Here is a 19589-nt window from a genome sequence, read left to right as displayed (position 1 = left end):
AAAGTTTTAGGACTTTCTAAAATAAATCTAAAAAACTTTATATGTGATAATGATAAAATCCTATATATATCAGATGTAGGGTATATGTGTCTAATCAAATGAAAGTAAATGAGTGTCAATGATCATGTGACTCTTTGCACTGTTGGCCAAAAGTTCTGCTTTTTGGAATAAAAAGCTAATTATAATAATTTCCATCAACAAACAACTTAAACTACTGGATTACTGTAAGTTATCAGGATGGCAACCAGTCTTTTTATTGGCACTGACTTTACAAAAATAACTGTGTTTTTATGAAATGTAAAATACATATAAAGTAAAACAGCAGATTTCACAACATATGTTAACCTGTATTATCGGTTATTAATTAATAAAACAGCAAACATGGATAAAATAACAAACAAAAATAAATAAATAAATAAAAAATTAAATTAAATAAATAAATAAATATGTATGTAAATATCCAAAAGGCAGAGTAGTACCATTGGGCCTCCTTGGTACTTGGTTTGTTAACTTTTTATCTGGTCCATCGTTAGTTGAGCTTTTGTCTGAATCCATAGACATAATTTCTATGAATTTCTTAATTTCTAAATTGCGTTCTGTTTGGCTTGTAGGAATGGGAGAAAACTGAACAATAAAATGGGAATTATCGTGCTCTGTCATGTCATTGAAAGCTATCAATGTGTCTCTGACTTATTGAAAACTAAAGTTTATGCATAATTAATATTCATTGTTGCAAATATCACACCTCACACAAAAGCATACATTATTTATACTCAGCTGTCTTCTATGTTTTAATTAAGCCTGCTGTGTGCTTTTAAAGAGAAGCTTTGATTTAGATTCAATTCCAAATTATCTTGGCTGTTAAAAAGCCTCAGGAGCAGTTTAAAAAGGAAAAGGGACGATGTAATTACTAGGATGAGAGAAAAAAACATCCAAATCTGCAGCTTAAATGCCTCACAGTGACAAGTGTAATTATAAGTACATGTTTAGATTCACAGATGCTTCATTACTGTTCAACAAACCTGCTTCATCTGCATTTTTCAGACTCATCTAGTGCCAAATTTTTATTTCTCATCTTTGTCTGATCATCACATGCTGTTAATGCATTTCCTTTGATTTGCACTATACTGTATCTAATGTTGAGTGTGTTTATTAAAGAAGAATGTGTGTGAGGTCTGAATCTCTGTTGAGTAGATGTGTAAAGCAGGTGTTTTCTCTGATGTGTTGCAGTAGTGCATGGCAAGTCAGGCTTGTAACACAGATAAGGTTTTCTTGCCCTCTACAACTGTTTAGGAGAACACTTTACCCAAAAATGTGATTCTGTCAATCACTCACCCTCTTGTTATTCCAAACCCAGCTATCTATCTTTGGTGGCACACAAAGGACGCAAATTAGCAAATCGTTCATGCTGCTTTTTCCCACATAAAAAAGTGGGGCTGAAATAGCATCATAATATAAGTTGATATCACTTGTGCTCAATATTCCAAGTCTTCTGAAACTATAAGACCATTTCTCTGTCTTTTTGACAGCAGTAAGTATAAAATGGCACAAATCCAGCACTAGATATTCACTTAAAATAGACGGAAGTCTAAATGGCCAGAACACATATTGTTTGAAGTCCAGCATTTTGGCCCATATCAAAAATCAATTTAAAAGAAGGCTTGCCAAAATCTCTTTTGCTACAGTTTTCCTCTGCTGTTTGCTCTAGAGGTGCACAAATATAGAAATTACACAAATATAAATGCTGCAAGCAGTTCTAGCCTCAGTCATTTTGGGTTGTAGCATCACAAGCTAGTGTATCTTCATTTACAGACTATCTGTACATACAGAATATAAGATTAGAATGAAACAGTCACATATCATATTAATTTTGAAAATAGTGTGCCAAATGTGTCCAGCAGGCTCTGAAAGAGCCATTCCATGAATATGTTGAAAGTCCTCTGTGTCAATTGTTAATGACAATTTGTAATTGTGTCAAAGTTTATCAAGGAATAGGACAAGGAATATGCAGGTAACATAAAGATAATGGTTGAAGAGGGCCTCTGGTAAAGACATGGTTGAAGAGGGCCTCTGTTGTTTTAAGGTCTGTTAGACATTTGAGCGAGATGAGTTTGCAGGCCTTGGAGAATTGGTCTACTGCAAAGAGGATGGTGATAAATTCATTAGAGGCTGGTAATTCGGTGGCAAAGTCAACCCCTAGGTGGGACCAGGGTCAACACAGAATAGGCAGCGGTATCATTTTGCCTTCAGGCAGATGACAAGATGTTGAGATGATGGCACAGACTGAGCATCCTTTCACTAATCGGGTGACATCTTGGGCCACCAACACCTTCCCTCTAGTGAGAAGGTTCACTGCTAGATTACCGGAACCTGGATACGCATACACAGAGTCCAGAACGGAAATTCAGAAGGAGGTTGGTACATATGTTCTACCTTCTGGAACTCCTGGTGGAGCAGGTTCTTCTATGGTGGTGGCAGGGGTGTCGTCGTTGAGAGACCAGATGATACACATATTTCTTGGAGGGAGCACAGGTTCCGGTTTGTCAAATACAGGGTCGGGTGAGTGGATTCCGAATTGAGCACCGGCTTTCGTATTCTTATGGCCTGGATGGTGTGATGTTTCAATAAAGCAACTTAGTTTCCTCAAAGTCTGAGCTTTATTAACATCGAACTTTTGACTGTACATGAAAGCACAATGTGACTAGTCTTAGGAACTGGCAAACTCAAGTTCTTCTTAGTGTCTGCAACTCCACTCTTAGAAAACACTAGGTTACCACCTAATGGATTAAAGACACATTACCTATAACAACATTAAACTGTTTTGTATCACAGATGGTATGTGACTATGAAATTGAAGCCCATTGAGCCTGTCTGGTGTATCATGATTGGATTAATGCAGCTCATTGTATATCGGTGCTCCTCAGTCATGTGTTTCGTGTCTACAGTTGGTTTAGAATGCAGCAGCTCTGCTTTTTTATGGGAGCCGTTTAATGGGAGTCTATCACACCAGTTTTGTTTTATTGCAGTGGCTGCCAGTCAAATATAGAATTGATTTAAATGTTTTACTGTTTGTCTATAAATCTCTCCATAATCAGGCTCTACAGTACCTATCTGATTTGTTACAGCCATACACTCAGGCAAGAGCACTCAGATCCGCTGATTCTGGGTTATCGCAAGTTCCCAGTGAATGTCTCAAAAACAGAGGCGGTCATACTTTTTCTGTTGTTGGCCCTAAGTTGTGGAATAGTCTCCCAATTCATATCAGAATTTCCCTAACTCTATCTGTTTTAAAGTCTACTCTTTAAACTTATTTCTTCTCCTTGGCATTTAATAAATTTTGACTTGCTATGCAATGATCCTTTATTTTAGTGAACCTAATCCATTTTACAGTGTGAGTTTTATAGTTTTTACTTTTTATTTTAATTAACTTGTTTTCCATTCTCTGTGCAACACTTTGGTCGACTTTGGTTGTTTTAAATGTGCTATATAAATAAACATTGTATTGTATTGTATCGAGGCTGTCTGGTATTTAGGCACTTCGCTTCTCTGAGGTACTGTAAGTTCTTATAGTAAGTATCTTCAAATGGATGATTTGCTCCCTTCATTCAACTCTTTGAGGGCCAGCTTATTGGTAAGCAGTTCTTGTCATAATTCTGCTCCAAAAGGGCATAGTTTTTTAAAGAAGTGGGCACTTGGATGGAGTACTGGGTGCTCACCTCTCTGCTGGGATAAAACGGCTCCCACTCCAAGGGATGAAGCATCCACTTCCAAGATGAATGATGTAGTTGGGTTTGGGTCCTGGAGAGCTGGAGCAGTGCAGAAGGTGGCTTTTAGCTTCTGGAAGTGTTTGACTGCATCCGGCATCCAAAAGAGATGTTTAGGTTTCTTGCGTAGGAGAGAGGTCAGTGGAGCTGAGAGTTCACTGTAACCACAGATGAATTGATGGTAGAAGTTTACAAAATACTTAGCATTGAAGCATTGAAGATTCTTGATCTTAAGAGGTTGTGGCCAATTCTTTACCGCTGGTACAATCCGTCTGCATACCTTCCAGCATGATGACGTAGTGGAGGAACTGGATGGTAGGTTGGTGGAACTCACATTTCTTTTGTTTCAGGTAGAGATGATTTTGATGGAGCCGGCTGAGTACCTGTTGAACATGGTTGATATGGTCACAGAGATTGAAGAAGTAAATGAGGATGTTGTCTATGTATTCAATAACGAATTTGTGGAGCATGTCCCAGAAGATTTAATTCATAAAGTTCTGAAAGATTGAAGGTGAGTTGGAGAGCCCATACAGCATGACAGGTATTCATAATGCCGGGATTGATTGTGGTCTTCCACTCATCTCCTTGACATATGCGGATGAGGTTATAGGCACTGCATAGGTCTAGCTTAGAGAACATGTGAGCTCCACACAGTTCCTTTAGGGCCGCTGGTACCAAAGGAAGCAAACTTTACCATGTAGGAGTTTAGACTGCAATAGTCAATGCATGGTTGAAGGTCAGCATCCTTCTTGGCCATGAAGAAGAAACTAGAAACCGCTGGAGAGGTGGATGGTTGAATGAACCCCTGTATAATGCTTCCTTGATGTACTCATCCATGGCCTTGTGCTCCGGGACTGATAGGGAGCATATTTTATCTTTCGGTAGTTTGGCACCAGGCATGAGCTCTATCGCACAGTCCCATGGTTTTATGGCAACGGCTTTGCTAAAGATGTCCTGGAATTACTCCTCTGGGAGGTTGATTTTGACAGTAGTTTCCGGGCTCTCAATGGTTGTCGATCGAAGGATTGCAGTTCTTGGTAAAGGAACAGGAAGTGATTTGAGGCAGTGTTGAATGCAAAAATTACTCCACTGGTCAACACCTCCTGAGTTCCAATTAATATTAGGCTAGTGTTTAGCCATCCAAGGGCGTCCCAGGACAATGTCAATGGCAGATTCTTCCAGTACCAGCAATGAGAGAGTTTCTTTATGAAGACAGTCAATGTGAAGGGTTAATTGTGGAGTTCTCCACTGCACCAGTCCGTTGTCCAGCAGTTTTCCCTGAACAGTAGTACGCTGATAGCGTGTGGGATTTCTTTGACATGGAATCTTGAAGGTAGGTAGTATCTGTACTTCCTACGAAAGCTGAGGAGACCACATCTCCCACACCTCATCCTCACCACTTTCTACAGAGGTACTATTGAGAGCATCCTGAGCAGCTGTATCACTGTCTGGTTTGGTAACTGCACCACTGCAGATCGCAGGACCCTGCAGCAGATAGTGAGGACAGGTATTCATGCTCTCACAGTCAGATTGCATGATAGCTTCTTCCCCCAAGCCATCAGACTCCTCAACTCATTCACACACTGGACTGGTTTAAACCACTCTCACATCCCAATCTATTTTCCACCACAGTTTTGCACGTTTGTTGTCTGCACTGCTTTTTTAGTATGCACACGTGCACTTTGTGTAGTCCTGTGCAGTCTGTGTTAAAAGTTTACAGTTCTATTAAACAATATTGTGATGAGTGGGGCGGGGCCGAGAGCCGTGGGAACGGTGCGAGGCGGGTGGAGTGATTAGAAATGAGCAACACCTGCTCGACCCACCGGTCTCGAGTCCCACGGAGGAGATGGAAGGATATAAAACAGGAGCGACGACAGTGAAGGATGAGAGAGGACCAGGCCTGGATTTTAGTTTGTGTTTTGGTTTTGTTTGTGTGCGGCAGTCGTCCGTGAGGGGCTGCCACACTGTTTTGTCTTTATTTTATTATTAAAGTATTTTTTGATTGTCTGCCGGTTCCCACCTCCTTCTTCCTGTGAATATGAAGTTTTTAATGCATTACATTGGTGCCGAAGTTCCCACCTCCTTCTTCCTGTGAATATTAAGTTTTTAATGCTTTACATTGGTGCCGAAGCCCCGGAGCCTGCTGCCATCCATGAAGGAATCCGGAGGAGCAGGGAACGGGGAACGGGGACTCCTGCCGGCTGCCCAAAATCAGAGGAGCCGTCGCCGTCCACAAGTCTGCGGAGGAGTGTCATGCCGTCCACCGATGGCCATCCAGTGCCACCGCCAGGCACCACGGAGGGGATCACACAGCTGGTGGAGGGCAGAACAGCAGTGCATCTAGGACCCGGAACAAATTTTTTTTTTCCCTCTCTCGTCTCTGTCACTCCTCCTTCCATCTCCTTTTCTCTCACCTCGTCTGTCTTAGCCCCAGGTTCCCGCAGGTCAGCGGTTCCTTGGGCCCTAAAGTCTTTTGGCTTCACCTGAGATCTCCATCCCTTTGGCTCCATCTTGGTACTCTGTCACACCAGCTCCACCTTAGTCTTCCAATCTCCAAGAGTTTGAAACAGCTTGCTACTCTATACTCCACAGCTCTGCTGGTCCTCCTTACCACCCACAAATGTATGCAGTCACCTCCTCCATTTCTTGTTTTCTTCATATGGCACCTAGTATGTGTGTGTGTGGCGGGGGATAGATCCAACTTTCTGCATCTGCAATTGTCTCCTGATATTTTAAGGGCAGTGAGACATGAAACTTAATTGTCCCACATCTGCTAACCTCAGTCATTGCATGCTGTTTTAATTGCCTGTAATAATAATAATTGCATGTCATGAGATTTAGACTCTGTTATCTGTTCTGTTTTTATTATTACCGACACAATGTTGAGAGATTTTTTTTTCAAATAATAATAATAATGCTTTTTCTCTGTTGAATACATGATAGTGAGTGGTCAATCATAGAATTCAGCATTAAAAGATTTTAAGAATAATCCAGCATTATCCATAGTAAAACTGTACACGTACAAGCTCTTATGGGAAAGCTGTTTCTTGTACTTTATCTGTTAATTTAAAATTAATGATTAAAATGGTCATATAACTGAGCTACAGAAACAGTGACAATCATCCAAATATAGCAGATGCATTCCCTGTGCCAAATCAGGTATATATATATAAGCATAAACAAATGTTTAAAAATTACAAACCATTAGAAAGTATTTGTGTTTGTGATACATAGTCATATTTTTCCTATTGTAGTTTATGAAGGGATCAACATCCGAGCATTTCAGAACAGAACAAATGTCTGAATAAGTCATTAAGTTTTCATTCAATCAACCACATCCCAAGTATGCTGTCAATCAGACAGTCATAACATCTCAGAAGACAACACCTCAGGAGACTCTAGAACTGCTTTTTATATATTTGCTCTCATAAGTGAAGAAAGGCTTGACTAAAAATGAGAAGGGCTATAAATGATTAGCTTTTAATATTAAGTCATGTCACACTGTGTACAGCAAATTTCTTAAAGGAATAGTGATTTTCCAAAAATGGAAATTAGCTTAAATATTCCTCACTCTCAGGCCCTTCAGGATATAGATAACTTCCTCAGATCTGGAGAAATGTAGCACTGCATCAGTATCTCAGTAATGGATGCTCTGCAGTGAATGGGTGTCATCAGAATGAGAGCCCAAACAGTCACAAACACAATCACAATAATCCACAAGTAATCCACATCACTCCAGTCCAGTAAACTGCAAGAGTGTGTCTGCCTCCCGAACAATGTTAGGTAGGTTATTCCAGAGTTTAGGCACCAAATAGGAAAAGGATCTGCCGCCCGCAGTTGATTTTGATATTCTAGGTATTATCAAATTGCCTGAGATTTGAGAACGTAGCGTATGTAGAGGATTATAATGTAAAAGGAGCTCATTCAAATACTGAGGTGCAAAACCATTCAGAGCTTTATAAGTAATAAGCAATATTTTTAAATCTATACGATGTTTGATAGGGAGCCAGTGCAGTGTTGACAGGACCGGGCTAATATGGTCATACTTCCTGGTTCTAGTAAGAACTCTTGCTGCTGCATTTTGGACTAGCTGTAGTTTGTTTACTAAGCGTGCAGAACAACCACCCAATAAAGCATTACAATAATCTAACCTTGAGGTCATAAACGCATGGATTAACATTTCTGCATTTGACATTGAGAGCATATGCTGTAATTTAGATATATTTTTGAGATGGAAAAATACAGTTTTACAAATGCTAGAAACGTGGCTTTCTAAGGAAAGATTGCAATCAAATAGCACACCTAGGTTCCTAACTGATGACGAAGAATTGACAGAACAACCATCAAGTCTTAGACAGTGTTCTAGGTTATTACAAGCGTTTTAGAGTTTTTAGGTCCTATAATTAACACCTCTGTTTTTTTCAGAATTTAGCAGTAAGAAATTACTGGTCATCCTTTTTACTATATCGATGTGACAAGTGGGGCGGGGCCGAGAGCCGTGGGAACGGTGCGAGGTCCTGTGGAGTGATTGGAAACCAACGACACCTGCTTGACCCACCAGTCTCGAGTCCCACGGAGGAGATGGAAGGATATAAAACAGGAGCCACAACAGTGAAGGACGAGAGAGGACCAGGACTGGATTTTAGTTTGTGTTTTAGTTTTGTTTGTGTGTGGCAGTCGGCCGTTAGGGGCTGCCATGGTGTTTTGAGTTTATTTGATTATTAAAGTTGTGATTTTGATTTTCCGCTGGTTCCCGCCTCCTTCTTCCCGATGATTATGAAGTTCTAGTGCGTTACAATCGACTATGTATTCTGTTATGCATTCCGTTAGTTTTTCAAATTGGTATGTTCTGCCGGGCTGCGAAGAAATATAGAGCTGAGTATCATCAGCATAACAGTGAAAGCTAACACCATGTTTCCTTATGATATCTCCCAAGGGTAACATGTAAAGCGTGAAGAGTAACATCCCTAGTACTGAGCCTTGAGGTACTCCATACTGCACTTGTGATCGTTATGATACATCTTCGTTCTCTGCTACGAATTAGAAAGATTGTTGGCATGTTTAAATGAAGTTAGGGCATGGATGTCTACAAATTTCTTGAGCCTTAATGAATCGAAAACAGAATTGGTTCTTTTTGGTCCCTGTGCAAAGAACATTTCAATAATCTGAAGAACCTTTGAAACCCTGAATCTTTTTCCACTATAAAGAACCTTTTCTGCAAAGAAAAGTTTCCATGGATGTTAAATGTTTTTTCAAAGAACCATAGATGCCCATAAACAACCTTTATTTTGCATATTGTATGGAGAAGTGGAGTAACTTCCAAGTGTCACTGCCACAACTATTTGTACTGTCACAAAGTGAAAGAAGTCTTTTGTTTTTACAGGGCCAATAAAACTACAGCTTTTTTGCAGAATGGCACAATTGGGATGCTTATGTCTTAATCATTGATTTGATTATTAATAAATATTATATGGTATTTAGACATGTTTAAGACCATACTGAGATATTTTGGTCACACTTTAGTTTGGGAACCAATTCTCACTATTAACCATCGCATTCACCTAACAAACAAAAAATCATTGATTCCAAATAGTTTTGATGAAAAACATTTTATAGTGGACAAGAGAGGACCCGAATGACTCCACTTCTTTCCATTTAACACAGTGAATGAAGATTAATCAACAATTCTGCTGTACTTTTCCACTGAAGAAAGAATGTCAAATGGCTTTGGGAGAGAGAATAATGAAATGAATTATGACTTATGTGTTTGCCAGATGACAAAGATTTTTGTACAGTGCTGAGTTGTGTAAAATAAAACTTTTAGAATTGCAGTCCAATTAAATGTCTACTAATTACTGAGATAACAATCCTGTTCCTGTTCCCTGCTGTCAGCTCTCAGTGAAATGAACACTGATCTAAAGGGAGAATATGCCCAGAGGGACATCAGATCTGGGACACAAGTATGTGATGAGACTTCAGGGAGAGTGTCAGGCTTTAGGTCAAAGGTGAGTGCTGTTACAGTATATCCCCAGAGCAGGGTCAACTCCAGCAAACTTACATTATGAGTGGACAGAGAAACATGGTGTTGACACAGATGGTTTGTGCTGAAAGAGCACTGATTTGTTTCCGAAAGGACAAATGATCACATATCTTCAGGAAATCTTGAAGAAATCTTGAAGAATTTGATTGATACTGCTGGCCTGAATGATTTATCAGTGATAGAGGGGAATTTCTGAATGAGTAGATTAAATATTTTTTTCTTGTGCCATGTCTATAGTCTTAATCTATAGTTGTATATACCATTTTACTTTATAAAAAAAAAAAATCACTGTTATCAGTTTGGGTTTTTGGGGGCACCATGCATAAAATGGGATGCAGACACTGAAAATATACTGTAGTCACTTGAACTTAAACTTCTGAACTATTTTATTGGCTTAAATATTACACATTCAGAATTTCCAAAGCAAAAGAAAAATGTCCAAAATTAAACTTAATAAATAAATAAACAAGAACCATGGCAGAGGAAAGATTAAAATAAGAAAGACAGTGGCTATTTACACTAAGTTATAGATTCTATTTACACTGTTAAAATAGCAGTATTTTCTTCTATTTATACTACTTATTGCAAATAGTGGCAATTATCTGCACCTCAGTATTGTAGTACATTATAAAACAGTATGCAATAATAACTTATTAAATGTAAATTATAATTTTAATTCAAATTATTAAATGGATGCCATCTTGCATGGGACAATTAAGCCCTCCCTCACAACTTTTGGATTATTTCCTTCATTTTTATTGAAAATAAATGCTTTTCTGATGTGATTTTTGAAAATGAAGAAAAAACTTCATCAAAAGAGAGATTTGAACACAGGTCGATTGCATTAAATAGTGAACAACACGTTTTAACATCTGCACCCCTAGAGTTGACTACTGCTCTTTATCTGTTGGAATCTTGACTAGCTCAATAAGAAATATACTGTATAATGTGCAATTATAGATTAATATTACCATATACACAGTGAAGTAAAGTGCAACAGAATGTAAATATATTGTAAATACGACACAGATGTTACAGAATAAACTCTGTAATTCTGTATAATTTTACCTTTTTAACATGGTTAAAATAATGGATACGTGTTTGTTGTATTATATTTTACTGTTGTTTTTCTCTTCTTTTTTCCATCTTAATGTTCCTTAATACTTCAATGAAATGTTGACATTTTCTGTTAAGTATTCGCATGCATTTTAATCACATGGAATGACACGCACAAGTCCAACGTGAAAACAACTAATCAATAACTCATCACGCATGGGCTCTCACCATTTTAATGCGCAAGCGTGTTATAGACATGCCTTATGCCACTGTGCACATGCGCGGTTAGCACATACCTGACGTAGGTATGTGACGTAACCATGCTACAGGAACAAGCTCACACCAAGCGCAAAACAGCAGTATTTGGAGAAGGTCAAGTCAAGTCAAGTCACCTTTATTTATATAGCGCTTAAAACAAAATACATTGCGTCAAAGCAACTGAACAACATTCATTAGGAAAACAGTGTGTCAATAATGCAAAATGATAGTTAAAGGCAGTTCATCATTGAATTCAGTGATGTCATCTCTGTTCAGTTAAATAGTGTCTGTGCATTTATTTGCAATCAAGTCAATGATATCGCTGTAGATGAAGTGACCCCAACTAAGCAAGCCAGAGGCGACAGCGGCAAGGAACCGAAACTCCATCGGTGACAGAATGGAGAAAAAAGCCTTGGGAGAAACCAGGCTCAGTTGGGGGTCAGTTCTCCTCTGACCAGACGAAACCAGTAGTTCAGTTCCAGACTGCAGCAAAGTCAGATTGTGCAGAAGAATCATCTGTTTCTTGTGGTCTTGTCCTGGTGGTTGTCTGAGACAAGGTCTTTACAGGGGATCTGTATCTGGGCTCTAGTTGTCCTGGTCTCCGCTGTCTTTCAGGGCAGTAGAGGTCCTTTCTAGGTGCTGATCCACCATCTGATCTGGATACAGACTGGATCTGGTGGCTACAGTGACCTCGGAATAAGAGAGAAATAGACTAATATTAGCATAGATGCCATTCTTCTAATGATGTAGCAAGTACATTGGTTGTTATGGGAAGTGTTCCCGGTTCCGGTTTACCTAATTAATGCAGCCTAAAAATCCTTTAACGGATGGGTCTTTAATCTAGATTTAAACCGCAAGAGTGTGTCTGACTCCCGAACAATGTTAGGTAGATTATTAAAGAGTTTAGGTGCCAAATAGGAAAAGGATCTGCCGCCCGCAGTTGATTTTGATATTCTAGGTATTATCAAATTGCCTGAGTTTTGAGAACGTGGTGGATGTAGAGAATTATAATGTAAAAGAAGCTCATTCAAATACTGAGGTGCTAAACCATTTAGGGCATTATATGTAATGAGCAATATTTTAAAATCTATACGATGTTTGATAGGGAGCCAGTGCAGTGTGGACAGGACCGGGCTAATATGGTCATACTTCCTGGTTCTAGTAAGAACTCTTGCTGCTGCATTTTAGACTAGCTGTTGTTTGTTTACTAAGCAAGCAAAACAACCACCCAATAAAACATTACAATAATCTAACCTTTAGGTCATAAATGCATGGATTAACATTTATGCATTTGATATTGAGAGCATAGGCCATAATTTAGATATATTTTTGACAGTTTGCAGTTTTACAAATGCTAGAAACGTGGCTTTCTAAGGAAAGATTGCGATCAAATAGCAGACCTAGGTTCCTAACTTATGACGAAGAATTGAAATAGCAGCCATCAAGTCTTAGACAGTGTTCTAGGTTATTACATGCAGAGTTTTTAGGTCCTATAATTAACACCTATGTTTTTTCAGAATTTAGCAATAAGAAGTTATTCGTCATCCAATATTTTATATTGACTATGCATTCCATTCGATTTTCAAATTGGTGTGTTTCACCGAGCCGCGAAGAGATGTAGAGCTGAGTATCATCAGCATGACAGTGAAAGCTAACACCATGTTTCCTGATGATATCTCCCAAGGGTAACATATAAAGCGTGAAGAGTAGCGGACCTAGTACTGAGCCTTGAGGTACTCCATACTGCACTTGTGATCAATATGATACATCTACATTCACTGCTACGGACTGATGCCGGTCATTTAAGTACATTTTACACCATGTTGATGCACTTCCATTAATGCCAACAAAGTGTTCAAGTCTATACAAGAATGTTGTGGTCAATTGTGTCAAACGCGGCACTAAGATCCAATAAAACTAATAGAGAGATACAACCACGATAAGATGATAAGAGCAGTTAATTTATAACTCTAAGGAGAGCAGTCTCAGTACTATGATACGGTCTAAATCCTGACTGGAATTCCTCACATATACCATTTTTCTCTAAGAAGGAATATAATTGTGAGGATACCACCTTTTCTAGTATCTTGGACAGAAAAGGGAGATTCTAGATTGGTCAATAATTAACTAGTTCTTTGGGGTCAAGTTTTTTTTTTTATGAGAGGCTTAATAACAGCCAGTTTGAAGGTTTTGGGGACATATCCTAATGACAATAAGGAAGTAATAATAGTCAGAAGAGGAACTATGAGTGTCCTACCTGTTTCGTTAACCTTCCTTAAGTGTAAACGAGCAACTGTATTTAAAATCCTAGAAAAGAGAGAGTCCATAGTTTGTTATATCATCAACTTTTTCCTAGGTTTTGGATATGCTAAGGAATTCGGAATCATCAGGAAGATGACTTAAAAAGCAGTCTTTTGTGGTAGAAGTGATGGTTCTTCCATACTTGTAACAAGAAGCAGAATTTACAATTTTGGCTATGTGAAGTTTGCACAAAACTAAATAATGATCTGAGATATCATCATTTGGCTGCATAATTTCAATACTATCAACATCTTTTCCATGTGACAGTATTACATCTAGAGTATGATTTTGACAATGAGTAGGTCCTGAAACGTGTTGTCTAACCCCAATAGAGTTCAGAATGTCACCTTTTCATTCACAATAGAATGAAAATCACCAACTATTAAAACTTTATCTGCAGCCAGAACTAACTCGGATGTAAAATCACCAAACTCTTTAATAAAGTCTGTATGGTGCCCTGGTGGCCTGTATACAGTAGCCAGTACAAACATAACAAGGGATTACTTCAAACGAGTTATACTTGAATCCTGCCCTCTGAGAAATCCTGAAAACGTTGTTATAAATTGAAGCAACTCCTCCACCTTTGCCTTTTAGACGTGGCTCGTGTTTATAACAGTAATCTTGGGGGGTGGACTCATTTAAAATAATGTAATCATCAGGTTTTAGCCAGGTTTCTATCAAACAGAGCACATCTAGATTATGATCAGTTATCATATTATTTACAAAAAGTGCTTTCGTAGAAAGGGATCTGATATTCAATAAGCCAAGCTTTATCATTTGTTTATCGGTATTGCATCTGTTTTTTATTTGTTGAACCTCAATTAAATTGTTAATCTTAACTTGGTTTTGACGTTTTTTTGTATTTTGTAGTTCGGGGAACAGATACAGTCTCTATAGTGTGATATCTAGGTGAAAGAGTTTATATGTGCTGAGAATTAACTGACCTTTGTGACGTGAGGCAGCTAGAAGACGATCGGTTTAGCCAGTCTGTCTGCTTCCTGATCTGGGCCCCAGTTAGTCAAGTATAAACTCTAAGACTATTTGCCATGTTATTAGAGAGAAGAGCGGCGCCACTCCAGGAGGGATGAAGACCATCTCTTTTCAACAGGTCAGGTCTGCCCCTAAAGCTCGTCCAATTGTCTATGAAACCTATGTTATTCTGTGGGCACCACTTAGACATCCAGCCATTGAGTGATGGATCTGCTATGCATCTCGTCACCACGGTAAGCAGGGAAGGGACCAGAGCATATTACAGTGTCTGACATCATGCTTGCAAATTCACACACCTCTTTAATGTTATTGTTAGTGATCTCCGACTGGTGAAGTTGAACATCATTAGCGCCGGCATGAATAACAATCTAACTGTATTTATGTTTAGCATTAGCCAGCACTTTTAAATTCGTCAAGAAGAAGGTCTCAGACATCCAAAATATCAAGCCATATGAGCTCCCTGCAGCGGAATGGCACAGAGACCTGAACCATTTACGTCCCTGTACACATTGTGGACATTGCAAATTATCTTGTTTACGGTGTAAGTCATCTTGCATTCACACTGTGTGAATGCAAGGTGAAAATATTCAGATATGTATTTTCCCCTGTGCGAGGAAAATACAAAAAACAAAAGTACGTGGGTCCACCCTGGCTGGGGAGAGAACACATCAGTGAACTGACTGACCAGGTGTTGCAGCTCCGACTTTTGGGCGGCCGAGAGGTGGGGGTCCATGTCAACAGCCACGGGAGGTAGATGAGCGAAGGCCGCAGGTCCCGACCCAGCACTTCAGGAGATTTACATGGTATATTTGGTCTTCCCTCCGTCTTCCAGGCTGCCGGACTCGGTAGGTGACAGGGCCGATCCTTACCGTGATGGTGTAGGGACCTTGCCAGCTGGCCAGGAATCTACAGGCGACGGTGGGGACTAGGACCATGATGTGGTCTCCTGGCTGAAACTCCCGTGGCTGGGCCACCCTGTTGTAATGTCATTGCTGGGCCTGTCGGGCCTTGGCAAGGTGCTCCCGGATGATGGGCATGACCCTGTCGATCTTCTCCCGCATCTCCTGGACATGCTCTATCATAGAGCGGTGGACGGCCGGTTGTTGTTCCCAGGTTTCTCTGGCGACATCAAGCAGGCCGCGGGGCTGCTGGCCGAAGAGGAGCTCGAAGGGGGTAAAGCCGGTGGAAGCCTGGGGTACCTCCCAGATGGTGAACAGGGCAGCATCTTGTCCCAGTCGCGCTTGTCCTCAGCAGCCACTCGACGCAGCATCTGCTTGAGCATTTGGTTGAATAAATTGGTGCGGAGCTGTTTGATTTGGAGGACTTGCAGAGGTCAGCAATCACCCGGGACATAAAGGGGGTGCCTTGGTCAGTCAGTATCTGGGATGGGAGGCTGACCCGACTACTCAGTAGAAAGAGCTCCTGGGCGATGGCTTTCGCGGTGGCTTTGAGGAGGGGGATGCCCTCGGGGTAGCAGGTGGCATAGTCCAGGATTACCAGGTTGTGTTCGTGTCCCCAGGCGGACTTCGGCAGCGGCCCCACTAGGTCCATTCCGATCTGGTCGAAGAGCACCTCAATGATGGGCAGCGGAATCAGCAGGCTGGGGGGAGGGGTGCGTGGAGACGTCTGTTGACAGGTGGGACAGGACTGACAGAAGCGTTTGACTTTGACCTCCAGGCCCGGCCAGTGAAAGCGGTCGCGCATATGCTGGATGGTGTTCTGGGCTCCCAGGTGGCCGGCCATGGGATGGGCATGCACCAGCTCCATCACCACTCCTGTCTTGGTCCATGGGACTTCCAGCAAGGTTTTTACCTCCCCCCTTCGCTGCGCGACAAAGTACAGCAGGGCGTTTTTACCACGAAGTGAGGTGTTGGAAGAGGGACCGGTTGGAGCTCCTTCCCATCGGCGACCCTCACTTGGGCCCAGCAGTGTTTGAGGCGGTCATCCTCGTGCTGCTCCCTGGCGATGGCCCCAGCCCCAGTCACCTGCTGGACGAGATAATAGTAGAGGTTAGGGTTATGATTGGAAGACTCACCCTCTCTGGGGCTGTCCGAGGCGAGCAGCACGGGGCACCGTCGGGGCTTTGTGGTCGTCCAACGCTGTGGGCGGTTCCCGGTGGGGCTGACAGGCTGGCTAGCGGAGGCAAACAGGCGGTCAAATCCCGGCCAATCCTTGCTGAGGAGGACCGGAACTGGCAAATCCTTGACGATCCCGATTTCTACTGGCTAGGTGCCAGGGGGCGCGGTCATAGTGACGCGCCGCTCCAGTACTTCCCTGGTATCGCAATGGATGCATGTGATGGGCAGTCTGGGTTTGGGTTCAGGCCATGGAGGAAGGACAGTCAGCCGGTTGAGGGGTGACCACGCTGCCAGAATCGAGGAGGGCGAGGACCTGTTGGCCATTTATCTTCACTTCCACCCGTGGGGCCTGCTTTGGAGTTTCCACATGTACGGCACAGCCTGCTTCGGTAGGCATAGGCTCGTCCTGTGGCTCAGGAACCGCTGGCCCGCCGACTGGTCGCTGGCAGCACTCGGTGTATGTTGTTCCTGGACAACCCTTTGGGGAAAGGGCGGCGCTCGCTCCCCAGCCTCCCTGTGTTGTGTGGCCTCTGCCAGCACGATGGCCTCTGCCAGCTCATCGATGTTGGTGGGGTTTCGCATACGGGCCGCCTGCCGGAGAGGGCGGGGAGCTCTCGTTCCATTTCCCCTTGTTGGGAGGCCATGTGCTCCATGATCTGTAGCTGGCAGATGCTCAACTCTGTGAGGTGCTTGAGCAGATCTTCCATCGTTGGGGGAGGAGCACCACCTGGGGAAACCGGAAGGGGACGTGAGCCAAACAACCCAAAAACAAAAATGTCCGTTAACAAGCCAAGTGAGGTGACAATGGATGTGGTGGGATCATGATCGGTAACTTCTTCACTGCAATGCCAGCATTCACCACCAGTGTGACGGGGTGAAGAAGTACACAACACGAGGATCAGGGCGAGTTCCCCAAAGGGTGGATTTTATTGACCAACGTGAAGGGAAAAATAGCCAACTTGAGGGGTTTCCGGTTCTTGGCCTTCTCTCTCTTTCTCGGTATGCGGTGCTGTGTGGGCCTGTGTAGTCCGTGTCTGTCGAGGGCTGGCAGTCACACGCTGCTGTCGGGAGGGGAACAACAGAGAAACATTAGCAGAGTCTTTGGACACATCTCTCACCTCTCTGTTCATTGGTTCAGCTTATAAAGCCCGGCCTTGATGGGCTGCAGGTGTGACCGCTCAGTCCGTAACAAGCAGGTGAGGGTGTGCTTACTCCGTTTCCAGGGTGAAGCTGATGAGAGCTCGGGACACGCGTCACAACTGTTAATGGCTTTAATCTAACCAGAACATTTACATCTTGCAATCACACATTTAACTACCCCAGCTAACCCAGTACTGGTTTCTCCACTTTGCAGCCCCCAACACCCAACACAAAAATCTGGTATAGTATGTGTCATTAGGCTAAAATCAAAGTACAACTAAATAACTAAACATACACAGCTTTAGCCTACATCAAAACACGTTGGAAACGTTTGTGTACATTGAATATCTCGTTACAATCCAGTGTTAACGAAAGTTACTTTCACCACCTGGAGGCTTGTAGATGTCCAAGTCTTGCATGCAGCCACAGCAGAAAGCCTCGTAACTTTCCAAAGACTTGTGGCTTTTAAACTCCTGCATTGTGTAGTAACTTAGACCAAAATCAAGATAATTCACAATGTCCATATCTGCATCGAGGTAAATGGTCCAGGACTCTGTGCCATTCCGTTGCAGGGAGCTCGTATACATACAGTTGGCATCTAGTCATAGTTTGAGGCGTGGTGAGGGCGGAGTCGGTGTGGGGGAAAACACAGCAAACATTGTGTGTATTTCATTGACAAAAATGTAGTATTGTGAGTCATTGACGCCTGCCGACCAGCAAAGTACATTACAAAATTAACTGCAATAGCTAACGATTCTCCCCATTTAATTAAAAACTGGGTCAATGACCCAAGCAAATGGCCGGAGGTATCGTTTCCAGACATATTTTGTTATCTGGTTGAATCTCTAGGTAAGACATCGCAGTAGCTGTAGCGGCAACATTAGCCTATAACTCAATCAACTTTCATATATGTTGCATACTATAGCTCCATAAAACCTTGTCACTTACCAATTGTAGGTATGCTTCACTCCAAACTATTAATCCTTTTGTAAAACGTTGATCAGTAGTACAAAGTTGCAGAGGGACTGTGCCGACAGTTATCCTAACTCACTGACTGCAGTCCTTAATAACTCGATAGGTTCACGGCTCGTGTCATTACGTAGCGATTGGCCTATCAAGCGAGCCTTCAGATGATAAAGCTAATGTGAATGAAACATCCTTAAAGAAAAACAACTATAAGAATTTTGCAGTATTTTAGGACAAAATATTATAGTAATCCTATAGGAATTATATAGTATTTTGGGACATATTATAGAAATACTATAGAGGTATTACAGAACATCACAAAAGTATTATACTATAAACTACTATAGAAATTTTATAGGATTAATATAGTTCTTTTTCATAAGGGATGTAGACTAATCTGGCCCACTACTATATCACACAGGGACCTACTCACACAGTAATCTAAAAAATTACAAGTTCTACACCACCAAATGCCAGGACTCATGTTTCATCTCATGTTTCATGAGATGCGATGTAAAGCCATCATGGAGGGTAACAGACAGGCCACATAAGACCTGGATTGCAGTACAGCAGTATACGTGACTTTTATTTTTTATTAATACTGTAATTTGTACTACAACAAAGCCATTTCTCTACTTTTTCTGTTTTCAGTCTTGATGAATCATGTTCTCATGTAGCTTCTGTGCTTTTCAAATTTTGTTCGCTTTGGTATAAATAAATTAGCATGCACGAGTAAAGCCTGTGAATGGAATCAGGTGTGTGTTAAAAAGATTGAGCCTGCACTTGTTGCAAACACCACTTTTTATATCCAGTGACCAACAACCACGAAAAGGAGAAAAATAAAACATGCCATCCCCAAAGCCTCTGCTTCACAGCAACAGCAGTCTATGCTGTCTATGTTGGCTGAAAGGTGTGATGCAGTGGCATTGAATATCTTCCGTGGTTTTTCTACACCATCAAAAAAGCCATGGTGTTTTATCCAGCATAAGGTAACCG

Source organism: Carassius gibelio, chromosome A20, assembly GCF_023724105.1.
Source record: "Carassius gibelio isolate Cgi1373 ecotype wild population from Czech Republic chromosome A20, carGib1.2-hapl.c, whole genome shotgun sequence".
NCBI classification, from domain to species: Eukaryota; Metazoa; Chordata; class Actinopteri; order Cypriniformes; family Cyprinidae; genus Carassius; species Carassius gibelio.
This window is presented reverse-complemented; position numbering follows the sequence as displayed.